Below are 14072 nucleotides of genomic sequence, written 5' to 3'. Positions count from 1 at the left end.
TCTGCAAACTGGTTCAACCAATATATGCCACCACCAGCAACAAATAAAACCTTCTGATTTCCCCACATTCTTATCAACACTTAACGTAATCAGACTAAATTTTTTAAATTGATGCCTGTGAAATTATATCTCATTGTTATTTTCATTTTCCTCATTACTAATGAAGTTAAAAATCTTTCTATAACCTACCCAGGTTTCCTCTTCTGTGAACTGCCTGTTCAGAAATATCCTTTGTCTGTTTTTCTGTTGGGTTGTTTGTCTTTTTCTTACTGATTTGAAATTCTTTATATATCCTGGATACTCACCTTTTTTTCTGCTATGTGCGTTGCAAATCTTACCTCCCTGTGAGTAACTGGTCTTTTAAGTCCATCTGTGGAGTCTTCTATTGTACAGAAGTTTCAATTTTTAATATAATCAAATGTATCAGTCTTTATAGTTTAAGCTTTTTATACATTATAAGATTCTTCCTCATCCCAAGTTCATATGATATTGCATGTATTTTTGTCAAAAACTTTTCACATTTAGGTCTCTAATCCCTCCAGAATTTTTTTTTTGGTAAGGTGTAAAGAAGAGATCTACTTTTTTTCTTTTAATTAATTAATTAATTTTTTTTTTTTTTGCTGTGTTGGGTCTTCGTTTCTGTGCGAGGGCTTTCTCCAGTTGTGGCGAGTGGGGGCCACTCTTCATCTCGGTGCGCGGGCCTCTCACTGTCACAGCCTCTCCCGTTGCGGAGCACAGGCTCCAGACACGCAGGCTCAGTAGTTGTGGCTCATGGGCCCAGCCGTGAGATCCTCCCGGACCGAGGCACGAACCCGTGTTCCCTGCATCGGCAGGCAGATTCCCAAGCACTGCGCCACCAGGGAAGCCCAGAGATCTACTTTTATCTATTCCCATATGCATAAACAATTAGTCCAAACCCACTAATTGAATATTTCATTCTTTCCCAATTGATTTGAAATGCCATTTGCTATTGGTCCACTGGTCTTTTTCAAGGATCAGCAAAATCTTCTGTAAAGGGACAGATAGTAAATATTTTATAGTTTGTGGGCCATAGAGTCTCTGTGACAATTACTCAGCTCAAAAGCTTCTAAGGAGTATGGCTGTGCTCAACAAAACTTTACAAAACAGGCGGTGGGCTGGATTTGGCACACAGGCCAGTGGTAACCCCTAGTCTATTTATCTATTTTTGCACCAACATGGCACTGTACACTTATGTGTAGCTTTATCTTTTACCTCTCTGTTTGGAAGAGTCAATTTCCCCTCCTTGCTCTTCTTTAAAATTATCAAAGCTATCCTTGGCCCTTTTCCCTTCCATATAAATAGGTTCACCTTAGAAATTCCATCAAAATTCCTCATTTGAAGGGAGGAGGGGTTTCTTCTATTTCACTTTTCTAACTTCTTGAACTGGCCAGTTAACTCTTTAATTTTTAAATCTTCCTTCTTATTATACACCTCCCTTTAGCTATTGCCTTATCTATGGCTGACAGGTTTAACTGTTATTGTTTTCATTTTTGCTGTTATAAATACTTTCTAACACCCATTAGGACTTCTTGTTTGAACTATGGATTAGTTAGAAGTGTGCTTCAATTATCCAAATGTAAGAGAATGGTGAGGTCTGTCTATGTTTTAGTTATTAATTTCATATTTAATTATGTTGTGCTTGGAAAATCTGGTCTAATTATATAAGTTTTTTTTTTTTCATTGAAACTTGCTTTGTGACCTAGGACATGATAAAATTTTATAAATATTCCAGAATGTTTGAAAAAATGTGCATTCTCTAATTGTTGGAAGTAAAGTTCTCTATTCTATCATTTAGATGAAACTTATCCCCTATACTGTTCTAAATTTTCCAACATGATTATGGATTTCTGAATTTTTCCTCATAGTTCTGTAAGTTTTTGCTCTCTCTGCATATATTTAACACTATGTGATTGCATGCTATTGGGGTCTCTGGGTCTGGATACACTGAGAAATAAAAAGTGAAGATGTAGGTAGAAATATCACCTTTGTTGCTGATAGAGGCTAAGATGGAAGACATCTTAGTATGAGAACCAGATGGGCTTGTGGATGAACCCCAAAAAGGCAGGCAGCCCCAGCCCCAGATGCAGGCAGCTCTAGATCAGGGCAATGCTCCCCCAAGAAGAGCAGAGCCCCTGAGGAAAAGCGGAACCCACGCTCCCTGAGGGCAGCTGCATCCATGAGGGAGAAGGTGCGGGCCAAGCTGGACTCCACATGGGTTTATCGGCGTCTGTGTACCAGCCAGACACGTTGCTCCCAAGGGCGAGCAAGTCAGGGGACACAGAGAGGTTCAGAACACGCTTCAGGAACAGCTCTCCTCACGGAAGCCAGGGGCAAAAAGGCGCTCCCTTTAACGTTACAAGTTACACATTACAAGTTTTAAATTGTTTCATCTTCCTGGCGAATTATTTTTCCTTTTATCCTGTATTAACTTTATGACTAATACTACCTTTTGATTTTAAAAATCTATTTTGTGTGACATTAAAGAAGCTACACAGCAACTTTTAAAAATTAGTTTATGGCTGGTTTATCTTTATTCAGCCCTTTACTTCTAACCTGTGTCATTGCATTTTAGTTGTGTCCTTTGCAAAGAGCGTGCAGCTGAAATTTTGGTGGTGGCGGTAGGGATTGTTGAGTAAATTTATTTCTATTTTTTAGAACTTTTTAATTTTGTTTGTTTGTTTGTTTCTTTTTTGGCTACACCACGCAGCATATGGGATCTTAGTTCCCCAACCAGGGATCAAACCCACACCCCCTGTATTGGAAGCACAGAGTCTTAACCACTGGACTGCCAGGGAAGTCCTGTTTCTTTTTTTTTGAAAATGTTTAAGCCTATACTAAGATTCACCAACTGTTAAATTCCTGCCAAGTTTGTTCCTCCCACCTCTCTCCCCCACCCACATATACATATATATATATAATTTTTTTTACAAATATCTGAAAATTGGCTACACATATCAGGACACTTCACTCCCAAATATTTCAACACATTCCCAAAGAACAATAACATTTTTTATACGACTACATCACCATTACCACACCTAAGAAAATCAACATTAATTCAATAATATCTTGTAATACTCAAATTTTCCCAGTTGTGCCAAGTATATGTTTTCTAGCTGTTTTCCCCTGTGATTTAGGAACTATTCAAAATATATATATTGCAACAGCTCATACAGCTCAATATCAAAGAAACAAACAACCCCATCCAAAAATGAGCAGAAGATCTAAATAGACATTTCTCCAAAGAAGACATACAGATGGCCAACAGGCACGTGAAAAGATGCTCAGCATCACTAATTATTAGAGAAATGCAAGTCAAACTACAATGAGGTGTCACCTCACACCAGTCAGAATGGCCATCATCAAAATGTCTACACATAAATGCTGGAGAGGGTGTGGAGAAAAAGGAACCCTCTTACATTGTTGGTGGGAATGTAAATTGGTGTAGTCATTATGGAGAACAGTATGGAAGTTCCTTTAAAAACAAAAAATAGAGTTACTGTATGATCCAGCAATCCCACTCCTGGGCATATATCTGGAGAAAACTCTAATTTGAAAAGATACATGCACCCCCAATGCTCATAGCAGCACTATTTACAATAGCCAGGACATGGAAGCAACATAAGTGTCCATCAACTGATGAATGGATAAAGAAGATATGGTACATATATACAATGGAATATTACTCAGCCATAAAAAGAATGAAATAATGCCATTTGCAGCAACATGGATGGACCTAGAGGTTATCATACTAAGTGAAGTCAGATAGAGAAAGACAAATATCATACGATATCGCTTATATGTGGAATCTAAAAAAATGATACAAATGAACTTATTTACAAAACAGAAATAGACTAGCAGACATAGAAAACAAATTTAGGTTACCAAAGGGGAAGGGGGGATAAATTAAGAGTTTGGGATTAAAATATACACAGTACTATATACAAAATAGATAACCAACAAGGACCTACTGTATGACACAGGGAACTATACTCAGTATCTTGTAATAACCTATAATGGAAAAGAATCTAAAAAAGATTATGTATATATATGTATAACTGAATCACTTTGCTGTACACCTGAAACTAACACAACATTGTAAATCAACTATATTTCAATAAAAACTATATATATATGGCATCTGGTCACTATATCTCCATAATTTCCATCAACCTAGATATTCCCTCCCCTTGCCTTCTGTTCTCCATTTGACTAAATCCTTTGTAGAGCCCAGGCCTGTTGCCTGCAATAAGCTCCACATTCTGGATTTCTCTGACTGTTTTTCCATCATTAGATTCCTCTTAAACGTTCCTGGTAAGAACACCATGTAGGAGATGGGTGTATACTGTGGGTAATGCCAAGCTCATCTCCTTGGTTAAGTTAGTAATTGCCAGATTTCTCCATTGTAAAGGCACATTTTCTCCTTTCTAACTAAAAAGTTACCTATGGAGGGATTCCTTAAGACCAAGTAAATATCTTTCACTTGATTGTTTTAGCATTCATTGATAATCCTCCCTTGCATAAGTGGTTACATTGAGGAGTTACAAAATAGTGATGTTGTAATTCCATCATTATATAAATATGTATATATATAAAATATATTTATATATCAGCTGGCATCCTATATATATGTATATATATATAAAATATATTTATATATCAGCTGGCATCCTATATATATATGTATATATATAAAATATATTTATATATCAGCTAGCATCCTATATATATATATGTATATATATAAAATATATTTATATATCAGCTGGCATCCTTCCATAAAGAAAACATTTTTCTTCCCTCATCCCCATCTTTCTCTCTCTCAACCTCTCACTCTGTCTTCTCTCCTTTCAACTTTATTAAGATATAACTTTCCATAGCACAAATTACACATATTTAAAGTGTATGATTTGATGACTTTTAACCTGTGTATAACCCCATGAAACCATCACCACAGTAAAAATAGGAATGCTTCCATCACATCCAAAAGTCTCCTCATTTTCCAATCCAAGACATCCATTGATTTGCTTTCTGTCACTATAAATTTGTTTGCATTTCCTGAAATTATACATAAATGGAATCATACACTAGATACTTTTTTGCCTGGCTTCCTTCATTTAGCACAATGATTCTGAGATTCATCCATGTTCCTTTTTACGGCTAACATTCTATTGTATGAATATACCACAATTTTTTATCCATTGCCCCGTGGATGAGCATTTGGGCTGTTTCCAGTTGAGGGCTAAATCCTGAACCTAAAAAAAACAATAATCATAATCAGTTGATAAATCAGAGAAAACTGAGAGAAAGTAGAATAATTCTCCCGTGAGAATTAGAGCTTAACTATTAACATAGAAACATTACTGGCTCAAAGGAATCCACTCAACATCAAGGCAAAAGCTAGGGCAGGGAACAGAGCTGCAGAGTTGAATATTAAACTTTGTATTTCTGGGAACCAGCGCAGGAGCATCAGGTAAGAGAGAGGCAATCAGCATTGCTTCTGGCTTTTGGCACTGGTGTAAGTATGTTTTCATGGCCCTGTCTGCTAATAATGATGTCGTTCTTGGAAATAAAATAAATATTAATATGTTTACATGCATTTTTTACTTTATACAAATTCTGTGAGTGGTGTGCTAAGAAATAACAAGTTTTGGAGGCCAAAATAAGTCTCTAAGTGGGCAATTTTGGCAAATAATTCTGTGAAGTCCTGTTAACCTTGTTAGAAGATACGAATGTTATATTATTTGAATGTTATGAAATGTTCATTGGTGTTTCTAGTGTTTAAATATTCACCCTAAGTTACAGTTCTTTGCAAATATTTTGACAAAAGACATACAATGAGAAAAACAGATTGATGTTGTTATGAAATGATCTAATAAGAGACCAGAAACTGATCTTAAATTCAAATTTAAAAAAGCAACATCTAGGGCTTCCCTGGTGGCGCAGTGGTGGGGAGTCCGCCTGCCGATGCAGGGGACGCGGGTTCGTGCCCCGGTCCGCGAGGATCCCACATACTGCGGAGCAGCTGGGCTCGTGAGCCATGGCCGTTGGGCCTGCGCGTCCGAAGCCTGTGCTCCGCAACAGTAGGGGCCGCAACAATTAGAGGCCCGCGTACCGCAAAAAAAAAGAAAAAGAAATAAACGTTGCTTTTTTTTTTTTTGCGGTACGCGGGCCTCTCACTGTGGTGGCCTCTCCCGTTGCGGAGCACAGGCTCCGGACGCGCAGGCTCAGCGGCCATGGCTCACGGGCCCAGGCGCTCCGCGGCACGTGGGATCTTCCCGGACCGGGACACGAACCGCGTCCCCTGCATCGGCAGGCGGACTCCCAACCACTGCGCTACCAGGAAGGCCCAGCAACGTCTATTTCAATGGCAAAACAAAAACCAGGCCAAACAGACAACATATTTTTGTTACTAAAAAAGGAAATGACCTGATCTGAAGCAACATGTTCACTAATCGCCCAATTTGAAGATGCTTTTGAACACATCCTCAACCAACCAATTCCGCGAACCTTAACACGAGATGAAAGACATTTTTCTACATCTGGAATGCCTGTCCTAAAACTAAGATTTCACTACTGGATAGTAAAATTCATGCTTGTGAGATTTACAATTTTATTTTAAGAGTAAGCTTTAAATATTAAATATTTGTGATATTATCTTTGGATTTTTAAAACGATTTTTACTTGGCATTTATTCTGTGTTAATGTTTCCTTCTAATTTTACCTTCTAATTACTATCAAATGCCTATATCAGGAAGATGTCATTTTTACATGTTATGGAAACATGTAATTTTGTCACAATATTTTGGTTCACAATAGTAATAGCCAAGCATTTATTATTACACTTTTTTTCCCACAGAAAACCTTTCAAACTTTTAGTATAACCCTATCACAGAAAAACTATTCATTGTCTATTATTGTGGCCAATCTTTTTTATTTAAAAACACGTAAGTGAAGTGTTATGGAAAAAATACAGAATAAATTGTGATTTGGGGAATTCCTGGGAATTCCAATTTCTTGTTTCTGCCTCACAAAAATTATTATCTGTCAGGAATTTGGAAACAGTAGCCTGTATTAAGGCAGTCATAGTGAAAGTAGAGAGGAAAGGAAAAAATAAAGAGGTATTTAAGAGGTAAACCATCAGATTTAGTGGCTGATTTGATGTGAGAAATAGGGGAGAAATGACTCTAGAATAACTTTTTAAATGTCTGGTTTTGCAGGTGTGGATGATGAAGATTTCAGGAAGGAAAGCAGTGTGGGGCAGTGAGATTGCTGGAACACAGAAAGCTGAAGGAGCCTGAGTCATGCGCCTGAGAGTGTCCTCAGCAAAGAGGTTTGTTCTAGAGATGGAGGCTCAAGACTCAGTAGCAAATAGATAGGAGTCAGAATCGTGGGCAAGTCAGCATTTGCTTCCAGCTATTTCAGACATGTTTAGTCCATCTACCATAAAGCAGAAGAGGTGGGTGTTTAGGAGCAGTATGGGATAATTATTTTACTGCTTTCCCAACCTTACACACTACCTTAGTCATTTTGGCAAACAAAATACGACAGCTGGTTATGGTTTTTAGCCTCTCAGAACTTCTGAAGTTACAGGTTTATGTACGTCAAAACGATGAAACAAATGCCTTTTGCTTTTCCTTTAGTTGAAACCAAAATATTAGTGAGAAGAAATCTTCTTTCCCTCTTCCTTTTCCTTTAATTACAACATTTTAAAATATAGAGGAAAAACTTATGAAAATGAGTTAAATCAACTAGGAAGTAATGTAGAATAGAATAAGAGATGAAGAGACCATTATCCCATGTGTTATCTTAATGTAAAATGGTAATCTCGAGTGCCGTGAGGACCTCATTCTAATTACTTTTTAAAAAATTGACTATCTGTGACTGTGTATGCTATAGAGCTTTTAGTTAAGCAAAGCCTCCAGAGTTACACAAATTAAGGTTTGAATCCTGACTCCACTGCTTCCGAGCTATGTGACCTGAGGTGAGCTGTGTAATCCCTCTAAGCTTCAGTTTCCATAGAGGCAAAATGAGTCCTCCTTGACTTCTCCCATTCTCTAACCCGTGCACCTACTAAGCATTTCTTGCATCTGTCACCGTCTCTCTATCCACACTGCCAGTACCCAAGTCCAAGCTATGGACGTCTCGTGTATGGACCCTCACGACAGCTGGCTGTTGCTCTCCCCACATTTAATCTTGCTCTCTTGAAATCCATTCTCGGTCCCACAACCAGAGTGATCATTTGAAGACATAAACTCTACATTTAAAAACCCTGTAATATCTCTCCTCTGCTCTTAGCGATCACCACCTACCATCACCCCGACAAATGGGGCGTCTATCTCTGGGCCCCCTCGGGCCTCGGGGTCTTTGCACAATTTGAAGACAACCTCCGTCTCCTCCACCCCATGCACTTTGACTAGCTAACCCAGTTTTATCCTTCAAGTCTCAGCTTGGAGGCCACTTTCTCAGGAAGTCTCTCTCCTCCATCCCCCAATTCTGGATTAGATTCCCTTTATGGGTGTTCCTATAACACAATATACTTCTCTCATCCATTCTGCATTCTGTTTTTCCTAATTTTACATTAAATTTTTAAATAATTACTTTTTCTATTAGTCAGGGTTTTATCAGAAAAATAGAAGCCACTGTGTATGTTGCACGTATTAAGAGTTTTAAGATGGGGAAGTAAGGTTTACGCAGCCACTGGGGAAGCAAAGATCAAAAAAGTCATTGTAAATGCTCTCAGCCTGCAGCAATGAAGCATGTGATCCCCAAGAGCTGCCCTGGGAAACTACAAAACTTATGAATCTCTGAGATGCTTCTACCAGCTATCTCAGCCTGTAGCATAACACGGGTGATTCTCTGAAAATCTATCTGAAAGCGGTTTGAACCCTGCATTTCTCTGTACCTGCCTCCATCTGCCCGGGGAGAATAATGATCCCTCCTCCTCCCGCTTCCTCCTGTAAGTGCTTTGCATTGGATGAGTCCTCCTGGAACCAGGCAGAGAAGAGGTTCCAGGAAATGCAGCTATCAGCTTCTCTTCTCCAGGCAGGAAGACCTCAGAGGGGGATGTCAGTGATGTCCAGTTGACAACCCACAGTTCAGCACATCTGTCCTATGACCACTGAAAACACTTATGTTAATGACATTGATGATATTGAGCTTGATAGATATCTTCCTTGTTCAAGGGGCACCAGTGCCCAAGTTCCTGTAAAAATCACAACTACCTGGCAATGCACGTTCAACATGGTCCGTACAGTGAGTGTTACGACTGAAGCTGAGCTGTCTGTGTACTTTTTATGACTGCTAAGTGGATAAGGGAGTCACATCCTTGGGTCCAACACACAAAAAGTGCTGAGAGCACTGCCCCGGATTGAAACCCACCGTCCTCACCCCATCCCGAGTACGTCAAAAACCAGATAATCAGTATCAATTTGGACTCAATGCTCTTTAAGGCTGTCCAGGATTTATTTCCCCATTGTGAGTGGATGCTCTTTAATTTAGATTATAAACCCTTAGAGGGAAGGCGCCACATCTGTTTATTTCATCTGGTTTGGCTCTGTGCGTTTAACAGATAATCTTTGGATTAACCACTGAAGGAAAAAGATGGCCTCAAACTTAATGAAGATTGAACACAGCTTATATCATCTTCCACAATTATAGTTATTGAGGTGATCTTGGCAGACCTTCCTGCTCCAATACTGTAAACTTGAGAGTGACCAAGACCCCATGGGGACGGGTGGGTGGAGCCCTGCTGCCAGAGCTGTGGTCTGGGTGGTTGAGGGTGGCCCCCTTTTTGAGCTACTCTCCTTCTCTGTTCTTTTCCTTCTCCCCAGAAAGGAAGTGTCCACCTGTGCTGGTGTGGGTCTTCCTCCCTATTTGGCTATGTTCTGGAGGTTCTTCAGGAAGGATGGGCCAATCACCTTTCCTGCCTGAGATGCTGAGGTTCCCTGCCAATGCTTGTGGGTAGAAAAGAGACCAAGGTAAATGTCCCTACTTTGCAATTGGAGGACATGAGGCTGGGGAGACACAAAAGAACTCACTCTAGGATTATAGTCAATAGATGGGAGAGATGAAAATAACCTGAGTAATAGGCCCCATCACCTAATCTGCTGAGGATGGAAGGGTGGATAGATAGATAGAGCTAGCAGAAAGAGACCTTAGTCATCTAAGCCAACCTCTTCATTTTATAGAAAATTGAAATCTGGAGAGGAATGGTGACTTGCCCCCTTACACTACTGAAAAACCTCCCTTTTTTGGATACAATCTGATCCTTTGTGCTTCTACTAGAGATGAAGTCGGGCTAATTCTAAACAACTGCATTCATTCCAGGACCCCAGGGAGCCAAGGAACACTTGCAGGGCCAATACTACCTACCTTTACCTGAAGTCCCAACCAATTAATTCAGCAAATAAATAAGTGAATTTCAGCTAAATAATCACAAGGTATGTATTTTAAATTCTCAGGCCAATGAGGTCACAGAATAATCTAGAAGGAAGCAACTAAGCAAAAGCAAGTGCTATAAAATACAACTGGAATAACTGACTGACTATAAGAAAGAAAAAATAAATCCCGAATTTCATGTCCATAAAACCCAAGGAAGTATCTCACTGATATAAACAAAGTATATATTTTTTCATTAATCATGCTTTTAGGTTTGTTTCCTTTCTGATGGTTCATGAAAGCGCAGCTTTAAGACAAATGCCCTGGCCTCCATTTGCAGTACTGGGGCCTGTAAGACCCTCTTCTATAGAAATTCTGGAGGCGCCACTGTAAGGGAAGCATGTGGAACACTGCAGTGGTCCAGGGAAGCGAGCTGGGCTTGTATCACTGGGCAGACCGTCTGAAAAAAGTCTGTAGGAACTCAGATGTTTGTGCCGTTAGGGCCATGCTGTGACAGCTGGAGCTGTCTCTCAACGTTCCTATCATTAAACAGCACGCCCCCGTGGGACTGATGGAAGACCCCTGAAGCTGGGTGGCAGAGAGCAGAGCTGCAGGAAACTCGAGACGCCTGCCTTGAAGAACCCAGCGACTGGTCCGGCTCTTCATCCAACAGACGCAATGGCATCCGAACAGAAGGAACTTTTTCTCTGTCCTACCACCTTTTGGAAATTTACTCTGGGGTGCTGGGCAGAGGGAGGCGCAGGACCGGCTTACACTGTTCACGAACACTTTAGAGCCTCCACTTACAGCGCTGATGCCCTCCCGGGACGGAGGAGGGCTCTGTAAATCAAGCCCTTCTCGGTTCGTCAGCCCTGGATCTGCTGAGTCCTCACGTCAAAGGCAAGTTGGAACAGAGTGGAGACTTTGGCAAAAGACTTTCTCCCCCTCCAGCTCCCCATTTTAATTAAACAATTCTAGGGTGAGGTTGGTCCGGGAATTATTTCTCTGACTCACATTCCCTTTGCTCTTTTTCACACACTCAGAAGCAGCACCTCTGAGTCCCTTGTAGCCCTGGGCACAGGGAAGCCAGGGTTGGGGCAGAGCTGCACTGGGGCCCACTCCACTCCCAAAGCTGAGAAGAGAAACAGGGAGGCGTGTCTCCCAAGCCGATTTCTTTCATCACCCCAAGCTATCTGGGGACACCATTGCTACACACCTCATGAAGAAGCTGCAAACTGGTTCTCGCTCTCAAATAAGCAGGTGGGAATAGGTCTGCTTAAGATCCAGTACGAAGCTGATAGAGAGTTAAGCTAAGCAAGAAGGGAGGCGGTTGGTCTGACCTCTGCCCTTCTTGTTGAGCAAGGAGCAAGGGGGACACTGCCTCTTCAGAGACTTGGGCTAGCCCGGGAGACACAGACCCTGGCCCGGAAAAGCAGCTGGGCCATCTGGGCGGGTCCTGTCCCAGGCTTCATCTTTCATAATCTGATCTACTCTGTTGGCACTGAGCGTGCAAAGATGACGACGACATAGTACCCACCTTTGAGAAACTCGCAGTTTAGTAAGAGAGCTGGGCACGTAAAGAGCTCCAATGTGCTTGGGAAGTGCTGAGGCAGGCTCCTGCGTGGAGTGGGAACCGGCGGTAACACGCACATCGCCCGAGCACGCGCACACGCATCCTCACTCAGAACACACGCTCTGTGTCATCACAGGTCCCCGGTCACAACAGGACCGGCGGGCGTATTTCAGGTGGAGCAGTGCTGACTGTGTTCTGCCTCTTTCTTAGAGGTGCTCTCACTCCTGAAATTTCAGAAGCCCTGGCTCAGTCAGTCTGAAACAAAAAAGGGAGTGTACAAATCCAAGAAAACGCACAGCACAGGCCTCCATGCGGCAGCCGTCCTGGCCTCTCGCTCTCCCTGGAGAGTAGAGATGGCCGGTTGTCAGCTATCCAGGGCTCAGGACTCCTAAATTCTCTGCCCTGCTCCTTGACTGACCATCTACGAACTTGAACAAGTCTCTGGCTTTTTATACCTTGGGAGTTCTTTGAATAAAATGTAGAAATGGCGTTTTATTGGAAAGTGAATTTGGCTTGTGACGTCATTCACTCGTGTGTTCATTCATTATGTCGGCATTTCACAATTATATTTGAATATGTATTACATGTTAATGTGTTGCTGCAAAAGTCATGTGGTCAGGAGATGAAGATGAATAAAACGGGCTTGCCCTCAAGGAGCCTGCCCTCAGCATGAGAGACCTGAGTTAATCAACTAACAAAAACTCAAGGAAGAATGACATAAATGCTCTAATAAAAATATATCAGTAGAACACAACATTGTAAATCAACTATATTCCAAAATAAAATAAAAATTAAATTTATATATAAAAATATATATGATATATATTTATCTATCTATATATATATGATATGTATATATCTCAGTAGAATTTCTAGCAGCAAGCCTGCCTGCACTGACTTGGGCTTTCTTCCTTATTTCATCTACACATAGATACACTAGCTAAACAAAAAAACGAAGGAAAGAACTCAAACCTAGGGAGAATGGGAAGTGGGAGCTAATATCATAATGGCCAAACAGTTATTAGGCCTGCGTATGGGTCCCAGGGACTGCAGACTGATTTTCATGTTTACACTGGCATGGTGTAACTGGTCTTGGGCATGCACACATTTGGAAACTATAAATGAATCCCCTTCATAAAGCCCAGTGACTTGAAGGGTTTCCCAGTCCCTGGAAAGGGAATTAGGAAAACTTTATCCATCAACCTGTGGAAGTGGCAAGGAATTTTGACATCCATTTGAGGCTTTGATGGAGTTTTTTTTAAAAGTCATTTATGAGAAGGTAAAACTCCAGACCTGTGCCCTGTGAGGGTGTGGGTTCTAGATGTATATACAGACATATATACATCCTGTACATACAGACAGGAACTCCAAAGCAAAGCATCAACACAACATAAAGACACATCTTAACCCATTGAAATCCATGTGGCTTTAGTAGAAGCAATTGGACACTAACTTTGTAGAGGCACTTACATCAGAACAGATAGGATCTTCCTAGAGGGAAAATGTTGTGCTGAAGATAAGCTCAAAACCAGAATTTATAAACCATATAAAGAAACAGACAACCATGGGCTGGGGAAGTGTATATAGATGTAAAGCAGATGCAACAAGCAGACTCAGCACATCAGTAACTGGAGACGATGACACAACTTGAAAAAGATTATAATATATGGATGTTTAAGCTGATTAGACAGATAAATGAAGGAATGGAAGCCACAATGACAGTGGGAGACAGTTTAGAGACATAAAAGCCAATTTGATGAAGAACTACATAACACTTTTACAAGTGAAAAATATGGTCGCCGAAAATTCAAAACACGATAGAGAGGTAATAAATAGCAGATTTGTTTGGTACAGTCACCTAGGAGAAGAGTGCACCATTATTCTGAAAGTTGAGCAATCACATACTCTGTATCTCAGCAATTCCATTTCCTGGAACACAACCAAGAGAAACCCAAGAGCCATAAATAACAAAGTTTATAATAGTGCAGCTCATAGTAGCAAAGACCTGGAAACAACCCAAATGCTTGTTGACACCAAGAGTGGATAAATAAACTGTGATATAGTCACATGAAGATACAATGGAACATTACAGTGCAGT

At 40.7% G+C, this 14072-nt stretch overlaps 1 long non-coding RNA gene across 1 annotated transcript in view; it reads right to left on the bottom strand.

Annotated features, from left to right (window-relative positions):
- LOC109550999 (uncharacterized) overlaps window positions 1-12518 on the bottom strand; it is a 49069-nt gene extending 36551 nt beyond the window's left edge. Inside the window, exon 1 of the long non-coding RNA XR_002177705.3 lies at window positions 11939-12518. This is a non-coding gene — a long non-coding RNA (uncharacterized lncRNA). The remainder of the gene's footprint in view (window positions 1-11938) is intronic.
- Between the last annotated feature and the right edge of the window lie 1554 nt (window positions 12519-14072).

Source organism: Tursiops truncatus, chromosome 8, assembly GCF_011762595.2.
Source record: "Tursiops truncatus isolate mTurTru1 chromosome 8, mTurTru1.mat.Y, whole genome shotgun sequence".
Classification (NCBI taxonomy): Eukaryota; Metazoa; Chordata; class Mammalia; order Artiodactyla; family Delphinidae; genus Tursiops; species Tursiops truncatus.
The sequence above is the reverse complement of the archived record's forward strand: the minus strand, read 5'-3'. Positions and strand labels throughout refer to the sequence as shown.